The following is a 13,522-nucleotide window of genomic DNA, read 5'->3' as shown; positions in this document are numbered from 1 at the left end:
TTATTGAGCTTTGTGAGTTCTTTATTTATTTGGCTCTGCACTCAGGGATCCCTTCTGGTGTGCTCAGGTGATTTTATGGGTGCCAGAGATCAAACCAGTGTTGGAGACCACAGCGATAGTACATTGGTTAGAGTGCTCGCCTTGCAAATGATAAACCCAGGTTATTTTCTAGCCCACCAGATGGTTCCCTGATCATTAGCAGTGTGTTCATCTTGAAAAATAAAAAATCAAACCCTTGGATTGACTCCATACAAAGCATAGGTTTGCATGGCGTTTTTTTTTTAAATTCTATCATTCAATGCCTTATATGTCTTTGATATTAACCCCTTATCAGATGAGTGTTGAGTATATATTTTTTTCCCATTCCATAGGCCATCTTTGTATCCTGGTCATAGTTTTCTTTGAGGTTAAGAAGCTTCTTAGTTGAATGTAGTCCCATTTGTTTATCTTCACTTCCATTTGCTTGGTCAGTGGTGTTTCAACCTTATGGGTGCCTTTAGTTTCAATGTCATTGAGAATTGTGCCTACATTTCATGTATGTACCTAATGGATTTGGGTCTGGTATTGAGGTTTTAATCCCTTTTGATTTGACTTTTGCACATGGCACCAGTAAAAGTTTGAGTTCCGCTCGGGATGCAAAATGTGTGCTGAAAGTAGACTATAGAACCAAACATTATGGCCACTCAAAACCTCTATTGCAAACTACAACACCCTAAAGGAAAGAGTGAGAAAAGGGGAATGCCGTGCCACAGTGGCAGGGTGGGGTGGCAGCGATGTGGTGTGGGGGTGGGAGGGATACTGGGATCTTTAGTGGTGGAGAATGGGCACTGGTGGAGGGGTAGGTACTCGATCATTGTACGACTGAAACCCAAGCATGAAAGTCTGTAAGTCTACTGTACCTCATGGTGATTCACTAATTAAAAAAATAAGTTTGAGTTCAAATTTTTTACACGTAATTGTCCAGTTTTTCAAGCACCACTTCTTGAAGAGACTTTCCTTACTCCATTTCATATTTCTTGCTCCCTTATCAAAGATCAAATGATCATAATTTTGAGGTACTGTGTCAGGATATTCTACTTAATTCCACTGATATGAGGGTCTGTCTTTATTAATTATCGCTGCTCTCTAGTTCTGTTTAATTACTGCAGCTTTCTAGTACAGTTTGAAGTCACCCATCTACTTTTTCCAAGGATTTCTTTAGCTACTTATGAGGACTTATTGTTCCATATGAAATTCAGGAGTATTTTATTTGAAAAATGCTGTGGGTATACTAATGGGGCCTGCCTTGAATCCGTATGATGCTTTTGGGAGAATATTGTCATTTTGGTGTTGCTAATCCTCCCAATCTATAAGCAGGGGATGTGTCTCCATTTATTCATGTCGTCTTTTATTTCTTGGATATTGGTCGGAGATAGAGGTCTTTAATCTGTTTTTTTTTAATTTTGTGCATGGTGTTAGGAATGTGTATGATTATTATTATTTTTATTGTTATTAGTTTGCCGGTAACTGACTAGTTTTTCAATCACCACTTGTTGAAGAGGCGTTCCTTCCTCCACTTCTTTTTATTTCTTTATTGAAGATTAATTTTCCATATTTCTGAGCATCTATCTCTGGATTCTGATTTCTATTAAATTGATCTGAGAGTCTGTTCTTATTCCAGCACCACACTTTTAACTAATACAGCTGTATAGAAATGGATGAAATTGAGGAAAGTGAGGCACTCTATATTTTTTCCTAGGATTGCTTTGGCTATTTGGTGGGAATTTTCTAGTTGCAGTGTGGCATTTTCTAGTTATAATATTGCTTCCCCTTTAACTCCTTTGATCAGGTCCTGTCATCAGTTTCATTTTTCATTTCATTTCATCATCCTGTTATTCGTCGATTGCCTCAAGCAGGCCCCAGTAACGTCTCCTTCATCCTAGCCCTGAGATTATATTCACGGCTCTTTAGGAGAATGAGACCCATCATTGTTACTGGTATTTGGCATATTTGGTACGCCACGGGGTGGGGGGGGGGAGTTTGCCAGACTCTGCCCTGTGGGCAGGCTACATTTGATAGCCTGCAAGTTTGTCCAAAGTAGGAATGAGATAATAAGATGTCATAAAAAGATGTCCTGATAAGATGTCGCGCAGCTGCAAATGCGGCCGCGCTGTTCCGGGAGCTATATTTTATAGTCTCTGAGTCTTGGCCGTTGATGGGATTACACAGTGCCAGGGGGCCAGGTGGTGGGTGTGACCCCCGCCTACTGGAATTTGGAGGATCTGGGTGGAGGATGCTCGGCTCCAATCCGAGTAGGCTGGGAGATCTTGGCCCCAGAACCCGCATGGATTTGTCCCTCTGCCAGTACCTTCCTGTGTGCGGAGAGTGGTCTCAGCATGGTGGTGGCTGGTCCTGGAGGTTTTCGAAGACCTCCAGCCGAAGTCATCAGTTAAGTCAAACAAAATTAAAAAAGATTTTTGATATGAAAAAAGTACTTTTAAAAATATGAATTCTAATAAAAAATGTGAACAATCCTGTTAACAAAAGCTGTCAGGAATACTTGAAATTGTTTCATTATAGAAGTTACTAGCACAGAGTGAATACATCAGCTTTTTTTTACGTACTGAAGCAACATCCTATTTCAGTTTTACCTTGATCTAGCCACTGGAAGCCTTTCACTGTAGATCAAGTGTGATCCCTTCAATGTGAAGTCCTGGGGGAGGACTCACATGTCTGGTCACTGTCTGCACTTACTCTCTCACCGGAGCTGCAGCTCAGATTAGTGACCACATGTGAGTGGTTGGCAGAATCAAGTCCTCTTGATGTTCTTTATGTAGAGGAGAGAGATGTCATCTGAGCTCCTGAGAATGAACGTCTTCAAGGCAACCAGAGGGACAATGTCTCCTTTCAGTTAACCTTTCGTGACCTGAGAGAATAAGAATTCAAAGAGCAGCCAGGAGAATGGGTGGTTCGGATGCGAGCATTGTTCCTGGAGAATCAGGAGGTGACTTAGTCTCCTCTTGAGGTTCAGGGTGACCGGAAGAGAGAATGTTGGCAGCTCCAGGATGTAGAGAGGTGTGGAACAATGGGGATGGCCTAGTCTGTGGGGTACACTGGCTTCTGGTCCCCCAGAGTCCACCAGGGAGGACCTCACATGCAGAGACAGGGGAACCTGGTCAGTAGCTCGACTGTCCTGCTCCCAAGGCTGCCAGCTACTTTTGATTTGGGCATGTGCTCCAAACCCACAGTGGAGAGTTGGTGGGAAGGCGAGTAAAGGAAGGATAAAGCATAACAACAAATTTTCCCTCCAACACACAGTCCTGAGATGAAAAAGTAGGATTCAGCTGAAGTTACTAGAAAGGCAATTTCTCTCTAATCATAGGGCTCTTCTCTTAGACACAGGAGAATCTCCATAGGAACTTTCATCAAAGGCCAGTTACTTCCTTTGAGGGGCTCTGTGGTCTGGGGAGAAAACTCTCCCCTCCTCTGAGCCCTGAGGGTTGACTATGGGGCCTTCAAGTGCCTCACATCCCTGAGAGGAGAAGTGGAGTCTCTTGAAAGTGAAAGCAAAAGGTGAAGAGAACAAGGAAGCAAAGTCCAGCCCTGACACACACACACACACACACACACACACACACACACACACATACACACAGCATAATGCAGCCTGGACTGTCAGTACCTTCTCCACACAGCAGACAGCACAAGCTTCTTCCCTGATGTCTCCTCTGTAGCTGAGATTCACTCAGGCCTGGCAAGGAAGTTCACTGCCACTGAATTAAAAGCAGACAGGAAACCACTGTGGGGTGGGGAGGCAGAGCCCTGTAGGGTAGGGGCAGGAAATGAAAGAAGTTGCCAGTGGGTTTCCTGCTGAGTTTGCCCTTAAGTTAGGGGACAGGTACTTGAAGACCCTCTCGAACAGTAAGAGGGAGGACAAGTCATAACCGGGAAACTGTTCTGTGTCCTCAGTTTGAGTCTAAGCAGGAACCACAGCTCAGCTCCCAGACTCTGACTTCAGATCTTGGCACTTTTTGCCACAAAGGCCCAGGGGTATCCAGGATTCTTCCTGGTTAGCTTTTCTTTGCTCCTCTAGGTTCCTGATTCTTTGAAGGAGCCCAGGAGGATGTGGGGAAGTGGGTGTGGCCATGACAGGGCTCTGGGCATCAGGCACGGGCCCACTCCAGCCCCTCCCCCTGTCTCTTCTCTCTGTCCTTCCTCCTCACTGTCCTTCTGCAGGACTCAGTGCTCAGGACAGCACAGGAACAACTAATGGACAGAGGGAGTGTTGTCAGCTGAGAGCCACCACTCTGTGCTGTGGGGAAATGCTGTAGGTCTGCTGTGGAGCCTGTAATGGATCAGCCACAGTGGGGGGGCACTCCACGAAGTACTCTGAGATGAGTCTAGTGATGCTCAGAGGAACTATATGTAGAGCCAGAAATTAAATTGGCATCAGCCACATATGGGATCAGAGCCTTAGCTCCTGTTTACTCTTGCTTAGGTCTTTGTTCTTAGTTCTGGAAAAAAAAGTCTTTATGTTGTTTCTCTTGTGCCTGAGCCAGAGAACATTTTCACCAATCACTTAATCACTTAACTTCCCATTAGTCGTCAATTCTCTCGAGCGGGCGCCAGTAATCCATGACATTGGCAACTATCTCGCGATCTGCCTATTGTCTGTCATCTACAAGTTGTTCATTCTACTAATCCTAAATAGGATTGGCAGAACACTAGATGAAGGACAACCATGCGGGCAAACCGGGTTCCGCAAAGGAATCAGCACCATTGACCATATCCACACGATAACTAAGTTCATTGAGGTTTCTCGGGAATTCAAGATGCTGCTTTGTTTAATGTTCATTGATTTAAAGAAGGCCTTTGATTCTGTTGAGATGGAAGTGGTCATTGAAGCCCTAGCCAATCAGGGCATTCAAACCCAATACATCAAGATCCTCCATGAGCTGTATTGTGGATTCACTACCAGGATCTCACCATTCTACAAAGAAGTGATTTTCACCAATAGTGAATTCGAATTCCTCTGTCACTACAGCCTGCCAGTAGTATCCTCCCTCCAGTCTTTTTTGATATGTGACACTCTCAGTAGTGGGAGATGATATTGTGATATTGTAATATTGTTTTTGTTTTCTTTACATTTATTTATTTATTTTTATTAGTGAAACACCATGAGGTAGTTATTGACTTACAAATTTTTGTGCTTGGGTTTCAGTTATACAATGATCAAGTACCCTTCCCTCCACCAGCGCCCATCTCCACTACCATGGGTCCCAGCGAACCTCCCACCACCCAAACCCCCATCCCACCCTGCCTCTGGGGCAGGGCATTCCATTTTGTTTTCTCTCTCTCCTTTTGGGTCCTGTGGTTTACAAGAGAAGCATTGAGTGCAATCATGTTTGGTCTATAGTCTACTTTCACCATGCTTCTCCTATCCTGGGAGGATCCTCCCAACACCCTTTATTTGGTGCTCCCTTCTCTATCTGAGTTTCCTTTTCCCCTAGCACATGTGGCTGGCCTCCAAGTCATGGAGCAAAATTCCTGGTACTAACGTCGGCCACTTCTTTGTGTTAGTCTCCTATTTTGTTACTTTATGTTCCCCAGATGAATGCAATCTTTCTGTGTCTATCCCATTCTTTCTGACTCATTTCGCTTAACATGATACTTTCCATGTTGTACCACTTGTATGGTTTTGATTTTCTTTTTGATAAAAGGTCACAAAGAACACTTTTTCCTAAGTGTGTTGGCTGACCACATGAACACTTGAGGGGAATGTCTATTAATCATCTTCCCCTATTTTTGATGGGATGATTTATTGTCTTTGTTATTGAGCTTTGTGTATTCTTTATTTATCTGGCTCTGCACTCAGCAAACCCTACTGGTGGGCTCAACGGGTGCAGGATATCAAACCAGTGTTGGAGACCACAGCAATAGTACATTGGTTAGAGTGCTCGCCTTGCAAATGATCAACCCAGGTTCTTTACCAGCCTACCAAATTGTTCTCTGATCATCATCCGAATATTCACCTTGAGAAATAAACAATCAAACCGTTGGATTGACTCCATACAAAGCATAGGTTTGCGTGGCATTTTTCTTTTAAAATTCTACCATTCAATGCCTTATATGTCTTTAATATTAACCCCTTATCAGATGAGTGTTGAGTAAATACTTTTTCCCATTCCATAGGCCATCTTTGTATCTTGGACATAGTTTTCTTTGAGGTGCAGGAGCTTCTTAGTTGAATGTAGTCCCATTTGTTTATCCTCACTTCCACTTGCTTGGTCAGTGGTGTTTCAACCTTATGGATGCTTTAGTTTCAATGTCATTGAGAATTCTGCCTACATTTCCTGTATGTACCTAATGAATTCAGGTCTGGTATTGAGGTTTTAATCCCTTTTGATTTGACGTTTGCACATGGCATGAAAGAAAGTTTGAGTTCCGCTCGGAATTCAAGATGCGTGCTGAAAGTAGACTATAGACCGAACACGATGGCCACTCAAAACCTCTATTGCAAACTACAATACCCTAAAGGAAAGAGTGAGCAAAAGGGAATTCCCTGCCACAGAGATGTGGTGGTGTGTGGGGGGGATAGGGTGGGAGGTGTGAGGGCTACTGGAATCATTGGTGGTGGAGAATGGGCACTGGTTGAGGGATGGGTACTCGATCATTGTATGATTGAAACCCAAGCACAAAAGTCTGTAAGTCTACAACTGTACCTCATGGTGTTTCACTAATTAAAAAAAGTTTGAGTTCAAATTTTTTACATGTAGCTGTCCAGTTTTTCAAGCACCACTTGTTGAAGAGACTTTCCTTATTCCATTTCATATTTCTTGCTCCTTTATCAATGATCAAGTGATCATAATTTTGAGGCACTGTGTCAGGATATTCTACTCAATTCCATTGATCTGAGGGCCTGTCTTTATTAATTACCACTGCTTTCTAGTTCTGTTTAATTACTACAGCTTTCTAGTACAGTTTGAAGTCACCCATCTACTTTATCCCAAGTATTTCTTTATCTGTTTATGGGGACTTATTGTTCCATATGAAATTCAGGAGTTTTTTATTTGAAAATTGCTGTGGGTATACTAATGGGGACTGCGTTGAATCTGTATGATGCTTTGGGGGAAGATTGTCATTTTGGTGATGCTAATCCTCCCAATCCATAAGCAGGGCATGTGTCTCCATTTCTTCATGTCGTCTTTTATCTCTTGAAGTAGTGTTCTGTAGTTTTCTTTGTAAAGGTTTTTCACTGCTATAGTTAAACTGATTCTGAGGTATTTGACTTTCAGAGACACTATTGTGAACAGAATTTTTTTGTTAAATATCTCACTTCTATTTCATTATTTGTATATAGAAAAGTCATGGACTTTTGTATATTGATTTTGTAACCTGATAAAGTATAGGATAACACTGTTTTGTTCTCCCTCAGGTTGCTTACATTTATCAGGTCACATCCATCCCGGGGCACTGAACTTTTATTATAAATTAATATTGCCTTTCTCCTCTCCTTATGTCTTTTGAATAGTTTACCTTAAAGCAATGTCCTTTCTGTATGGGCACAGGAAGACAGTTAATATTATAATTTGTAACTTGGGAGTTGATTGACTCCAAATAATATTTACCCCTGAGAATCTGCTGTCTTGACTCAGTTGCCCTTAGTTCCTAGCACCCCAAAAGCAGGGTCCCAACGAGGAACTGAATGGACCCAGGGAAAGCTGTGAGCTACCCTGGCATCGAAATGGGCCAGGCCAAAGCGCCACAATACTCAACTATAAGTTGAGGACATGATCATGGACAAATGCTGTCATGATCCAAAAGTAATGACAAGACTAGGACCCTGCTGGGGCTAGGAAGATTAACCTGGCCTGATGACTGTGGAATGTATAGTGAGATGTTCTGAGAAAGAACCAAACTAAGTTTTTATCTCTTAATGTGCTCATACAGAATGAAATTGCTAGAACTATTAGAAGTAGATTTATTACAACTATTTAAGTAGATTATTAACTGAGGGAAGAACACATCCTTGTTGGGATCCCACCTTTGAGCGGATCTCCTAGAAATCTAGAGTAATCTCTTTAGAAGAGATTTTATCCTTGAGTTAATCTCCTGGAGGAGTGGTCTTACCTCACTTTGTTGATTTGTTAATGTTCAACCCACCTTTGCGTCACCCCTTAAGTGATTGCTATATAAACTAAGACTGTAGGCCCAGGTGGGAGAGATCCAGAGTCACAGTGAGAGGGACTCAAGCTTGAGAGAGAGAACAGCCGTCCTGATCCAGGCCACACACAAGGCTCAAGAGCACCGAACACGGTGGGTTAGAAAGAGCTGTCCAGAGAGGCTGTGAACACACAACCTTCTGCGTGCTAAGATTTTACGTTAAAACCCTATAAAAGTCTATGGCTTCTAGGAACTCTCTCTCTCTCTTTTTTTTTTCTTTGATGATAGAGCTTAAAAAGTATTGAGTCACCATGAATGAAGAAATTTAGTGATGTTTGGAGAAAGAGCTGTATTGGCAACAAGTCACCATGTGGCAGATTTACAAGCCTTACAAGCAGCAATCTTACCTTTAAGGTCACAAGAAGAGGTTTTTTGTTTGATTGGTTTGGGTGTTTTTCTGGCTTTTATGTTTTTGGCCACACAATGCAGAGTTCAGAGTTTACTCCTTGCTGCAGTCAGTCCATTTTCTTCTATGAGAAATCGTAGAATATAATATAATTATAGAATAGAATATAGTCGTAGAATAGAATAGAATAGAATATTGAGACAGAAATAAGAAATAAGACTATTCTGTCTCTAACTAAAATCTGTAATATCTGTATCAGAAGGAAAATAGACAAAATCATAGATTGAGATTAAAGACCTATAATTTTACCCAGGTCACAATCACATGATAATCCTATGGATTTTAAATATAAACTCTAATTTCTTATAATAGATAATAATATTTTATGGAAATTAGTAACACACAATAAATCTTTGATCAACATACATGAAAACTGCGTGATCACAGTTGAAAATAACAGGAAAATAACATGATAAACTTAAGTGTGATCCTGAGTGTATAAAGCAATTTTCAAAATTAATGTAACAGTGGAATGTTTTGTGCTTTTTTTTTTTAGGGAGTGGCAATCCCACTGCTGGCGATACTCAGGGGTTACTTCTGACTGAAAACTCAGGAAATACTGGTGATGCTCAGGGGACCATATAGGATGCTTGAGATCAAACCTGGGTTGACCACGTGCAAGGCAAGAGTCCTAACTTCTTTACTATCACCTTAGCCCCTAGAATGTTAATGTCTCTAGTTACCACTTGGAAAGTGTCAGTCACTCACTGTTTTATATACAAGGAGTTGAACTGATTTCCCACTAACTTAAATTTCCTATGCAGAAATATTTCCTGTACTGGATGTTCTCGATGTTCCTTTATCCACTTTTCCCATCTGGCTCTCTCCCTGAAAAACTGACCGCTGTGGACACATCACCCCGGCCCTCTTCCCTATCTCTCTCTGCTATTTCAACTAATGGGAAGCAGAGGAGAAGGCCCTGGGGCACAAAGCAACTGAGTAGCAGTGTGTAGTAGACATGGCCCTCCCAAGCTGACTGGCAGGCTCTGCTTTCCTCTCCCCTGTCACACTCTCCCACCCTCACAGCGCTCTCTACCTGCCACTTGAGGCACAGGCCAATGACGTTTGTGTACCCGTTTCTGCCTTGGGTGCTGGACTATTCCTTGTTCTCTACCCTACTTCTCATCTTTATAAATTATCCCTCAATTAAAATCCCTACAACTTGTCCTCATGATGAGCCTGATGAAAAAATGAGTTGGGTTTCAGTTGACATTACCTAAATGATGGAGAAAATTCAAAGTGCCAATCTGAAAAAAATGAAGAAATGTAAACCATGCCAAAGAAATACAATAGTGGGTAAGGTTCTTACCTTGATCTGGGCTGACCCAGCTTTGATTCCCTGAACTACATATGGTCTCGCTAAGTACCACCAGGAATGATCATTGAGCATGCATGGAACATGCATGCTGAAAGTAGACTATGGACTGAACATGATTGCCAATCAATACCTCTATTGCAAACCACAATACACAAAAGGAGAGAACAAAAGGGAATGCCCTGCCACAGAGGGGGGGGGGGGTGGGATGGCAGAGGGCAATGGGAGTGTGGTGGGAGGGATACTGGGATACCAATGGGTGGTGGAGAATGGGCACGGGTGGCGGGATGGGTACTCGATCATTGTATAACTGAAACCCAGGCACAAACATTTGCAAGTCTACAACTGTACTTCAATGTAGGATAACATTGATTTTGTCCTTTCTCCCTTGCCACAAGGAGGTTAGTTTTATCAGGTTACACCCATCACAGTACTCCCGAGTCCCTACCATTCCTTTGTTTAACTGTAACCTCTTTTATATACTCTCCTCCCCAAGCAGTTAATCAGCTTTTCCCCCTAATCAGACTTTGTTAATTTGTAAGGTCAGATCCTTCTAGGACACTGAACTTTTATTGTAAGCTAATATTGCCATTCTCCTCTCTTTATATCAATTGAATAGTTTACTTTAAAGCAATGCCCTTTTTGGTGTTGGGAGGATCCTCCCAGGAGGGGAGATGCATGTTGAGAGTAGACAATAGACCGAACATGATTGCCACACAATGCCTCTTTTGCAAACCACAGAACCCAAAAGGAGAGAGAGAACAAAAGGGAATACCCTACCACAGAGGCAGGGTGTGATTGGGAAAGTGTTGAATGGGAGGGATAGTGGGATCAGTGGTGGTGGAGAATGGGCACTGGTGGAGCGATGGGTACTCGAACATTGTATAATTGAAACCCAAGCACAAAAATTAGTAAGTCTACAACTGTACCTCAGGGTGTTTCACTAATAATTTTTTTTTTAAAAAAAGCAATGCCCTTTTTATATGGATACAGAAAGACAGTTAATATTATGCTTTTGTGACGTGGAATTGAATTTGCTTCGAATATTACTCACTCCAGGGCATGTGCTTTCTCGACTTAAGCCTCCGTTGCTCTTAGTTCCTAGCACCCCAAAAGCAGAGTTCGATGAGGGACTGAACGGATCCAGAGCAAGTTGTGAGCTACCCTCACACTGAAATGGGCCAGGCCAAAGTGCCATGATTCTTAACTATAAGTTAAGGCTTGATGATGGACAGATGCTGTCATGATCCAAAAGTAACGATGAGACTATGACCCTGCTAGGGACAGGAAAGACTAATCTGGCCTGAGCACTGTAGTCTGAGATCTAGATGACTGCCCAGGAGAGCAATTCTATAATCTTAATGTATCTCTTACTATGTTCACATAAAAGGATTAAAATTATGAATGCCTATACATTTCTTGGACAAGGAGAGGAGAATCACCCACGGGATTCCATTGTTGATGGGACATTCTGCCATATGAGAATCTTTCCTAGAAGCGGCTTCCCCTGAGGGAAAGAACTTTACCCCTATTGAGTGCGACCACACCTATGTGTAAGTCCCAACCCCTCACGCGTGGAGATTTAACTAGATGGTAAGAGGGGGCTGTGGATCCAGATTTGAGAGCCAGGTCAGAAGGAGAAAGGGGATCCAGTATCCAGAGCCAGGAGGAGAAAGAAGGGGGATCAAGAAGGAGAGTGAAGTAGCTTGGTGGGGGAGAAGCAGAGAAAGAGATAGGAGAGAGAGAGAGAGAGAGAGAGAGAGAGAGAGAGAGAGAGAGAGAGAGAGAGAGAGAGAGGTGAATGGAGATGAGATTGGAATAAACTGCAACTGACACCAACCAACCTGGCCCTCCTTTCCTTCCTTTGCCTGACCATCACCATTGACCTCCCTGAGTTGGGGGAAGTGGTGTGAAACTACCGAAATGGGCGACAGGAGAGATAAAATGTTGCTGCTGTGTGCGCCTTTTTGTGTTTACACACCTCATGGTGTTTCACTAATAATAAATAAATAAATAAATAAACACTTTTTAAAGTCCCTTAATTAAAATCCCTATTATTTGTCCTAATCACCAGTCTGACTCAAAAATAAGTTGAGTTTTAGTTGATATTACCAACGCTATGGAAATATTCTAAGTGTCAATGTGAAGAAACTTAAAAAAATTTAAATCACTTGCAGCACTTTCCATAATAATCACTTCCCTTTCTTGCATTACACTGATCACTTGACTTCCCGTTAATCGTCTATTAGCTCAAGAAGGCGCCAATAACATCTCCATTTGTCCCTGTCACGTGCTAGTGTGGCCCAATAGCATCTGTTCACTCTAGGAACATGAAGAGCCTCAAACCGATCTTTCATGATCTTGATGAAGAAGTCTGACCATCTGGTAGGTGGGCAGCCACGTGGTCTTTTGACATCCCGTGGAATCCAGTAGGTAACAGCTCTAGTCCAGCAGTCATCTTTAAATCTCATTACATGACCAGCCCATCTGATTTTTGACACCTTGGCAAAAGAGACAGCAAACGAGACAGCGTCCCTGAATCTTGATCGCTGACGGATGTCGGAACTCCGGATTTTTTCCTCTCATTTGAGTGAAACGTGATATTCCAAGCATAGCTCTTTCAATTTCTCTTTGGGAGACCCGAATACCGTTCTCATCCTGTTTGCATAGGGCCCAGGTCTCTGAGGCATATGTTAATTCAGGAAGAACAGTGAAATCAAAGAGATGTGCCCAGAGCCGGAGGTTCTTCGTCCTCTTAGCTATTTCTTCGACGCTCTTGAAGGCGTTCCAAGCCGCTCTCTACCTCCTGTGCAACTCGGGTGCAAGGTCATTTGACATGTTGACCTCTCGACCTAGGTACACATAACTGTTGCATTTGGAGATGGTCATTCCGTTGAGAGTGAATGGGGCATCAGGAACAAGGCTGTTTCTCATAAACATTGTCTTCATAAGATTCAGCTGTAGTCCTACCTTTCCACATTCACAGTCGAAGTTGGCCAGCATTTGTGCCACTTGGCTGATGTTTGGTGTTATTAAAACAATGTCATCAGCATAGCGGAGGTGGTGTAGTTGCCAACCATCTATCTTCACTCCCATTTCTTCCCATTCCAGTCGTCACATGATGTTCTCGAGGGTGGCACTGAAGAGTTTCGGTGAAATGGTATCACCCTGCCTAACCCCTCTCTTGACATCGATGATTACTTCTTGTAGAATGGTGAGATCTTGGTAGTGAACCCGCAATACAGTTCACGGAGGATCTTGATGTATTGAGCTTGAATGCCCTGATTGGCTAGGACTTCAATGACCACTTCCATCTCAACAGAATCAAAGGTCTTCTTTAAATCAATGAACGTTAGACAGAGCGGCATCTTGAACTCCTGAGAAACCTCAATGAGCTTGGTTATCGTGTGGATATGGTCGATGGTGCTGAATCCTTTGCGGATCCCGGCTTGCTCGCAATGTCGTCCTTCATCTAGTGTTCTGCCAATCCTATTTAGGATGACTCGAGTGAACAACTTGTAGATGACAGACAATAGGCAGATCGGGCGATAGTTGCCAAGACTGACGCACGACTGAAGACCCACAGAACAAGGTAAGCG

General features: G+C 42.7%; 1 protein-coding gene across 1 annotated transcript in view; it reads right to left on the bottom strand.

The window, feature by feature from the left end:
* Positions 1-3,700: 3,700 nt before the first annotated feature.
* Positions 3,701-13,522, bottom strand: part of LOC130040472 (E3 ubiquitin-protein ligase TRIM38-like) — a 34,565-nt gene continuing 24,743 nt past the window's right edge. Inside the window, exons 5-6 of the transcript XR_008794996.1 lie at positions 8,550-8,672; positions 3,701-3,801 (exon numbers count right to left, since the gene is read on the bottom strand). The gene's annotated coding sequence lies outside the window, so the exon portion shown is untranslated. The remainder of the gene's footprint in view (positions 3,802-8,549; positions 8,673-13,522) is intronic.

Source organism: Sorex fumeus, unplaced genomic scaffold (genome assembly GCF_029834395.1).
Source record: "Sorex fumeus unplaced genomic scaffold, SorFum_2.1 ptg000094l, whole genome shotgun sequence".
In the NCBI taxonomy this organism is placed as follows: domain Eukaryota; kingdom Metazoa; phylum Chordata; class Mammalia; order Eulipotyphla; family Soricidae; genus Sorex; species Sorex fumeus.
Note: the sequence above shows the minus strand (reverse complement) of the source record. Positions and strands in the feature narration are given on the sequence as shown.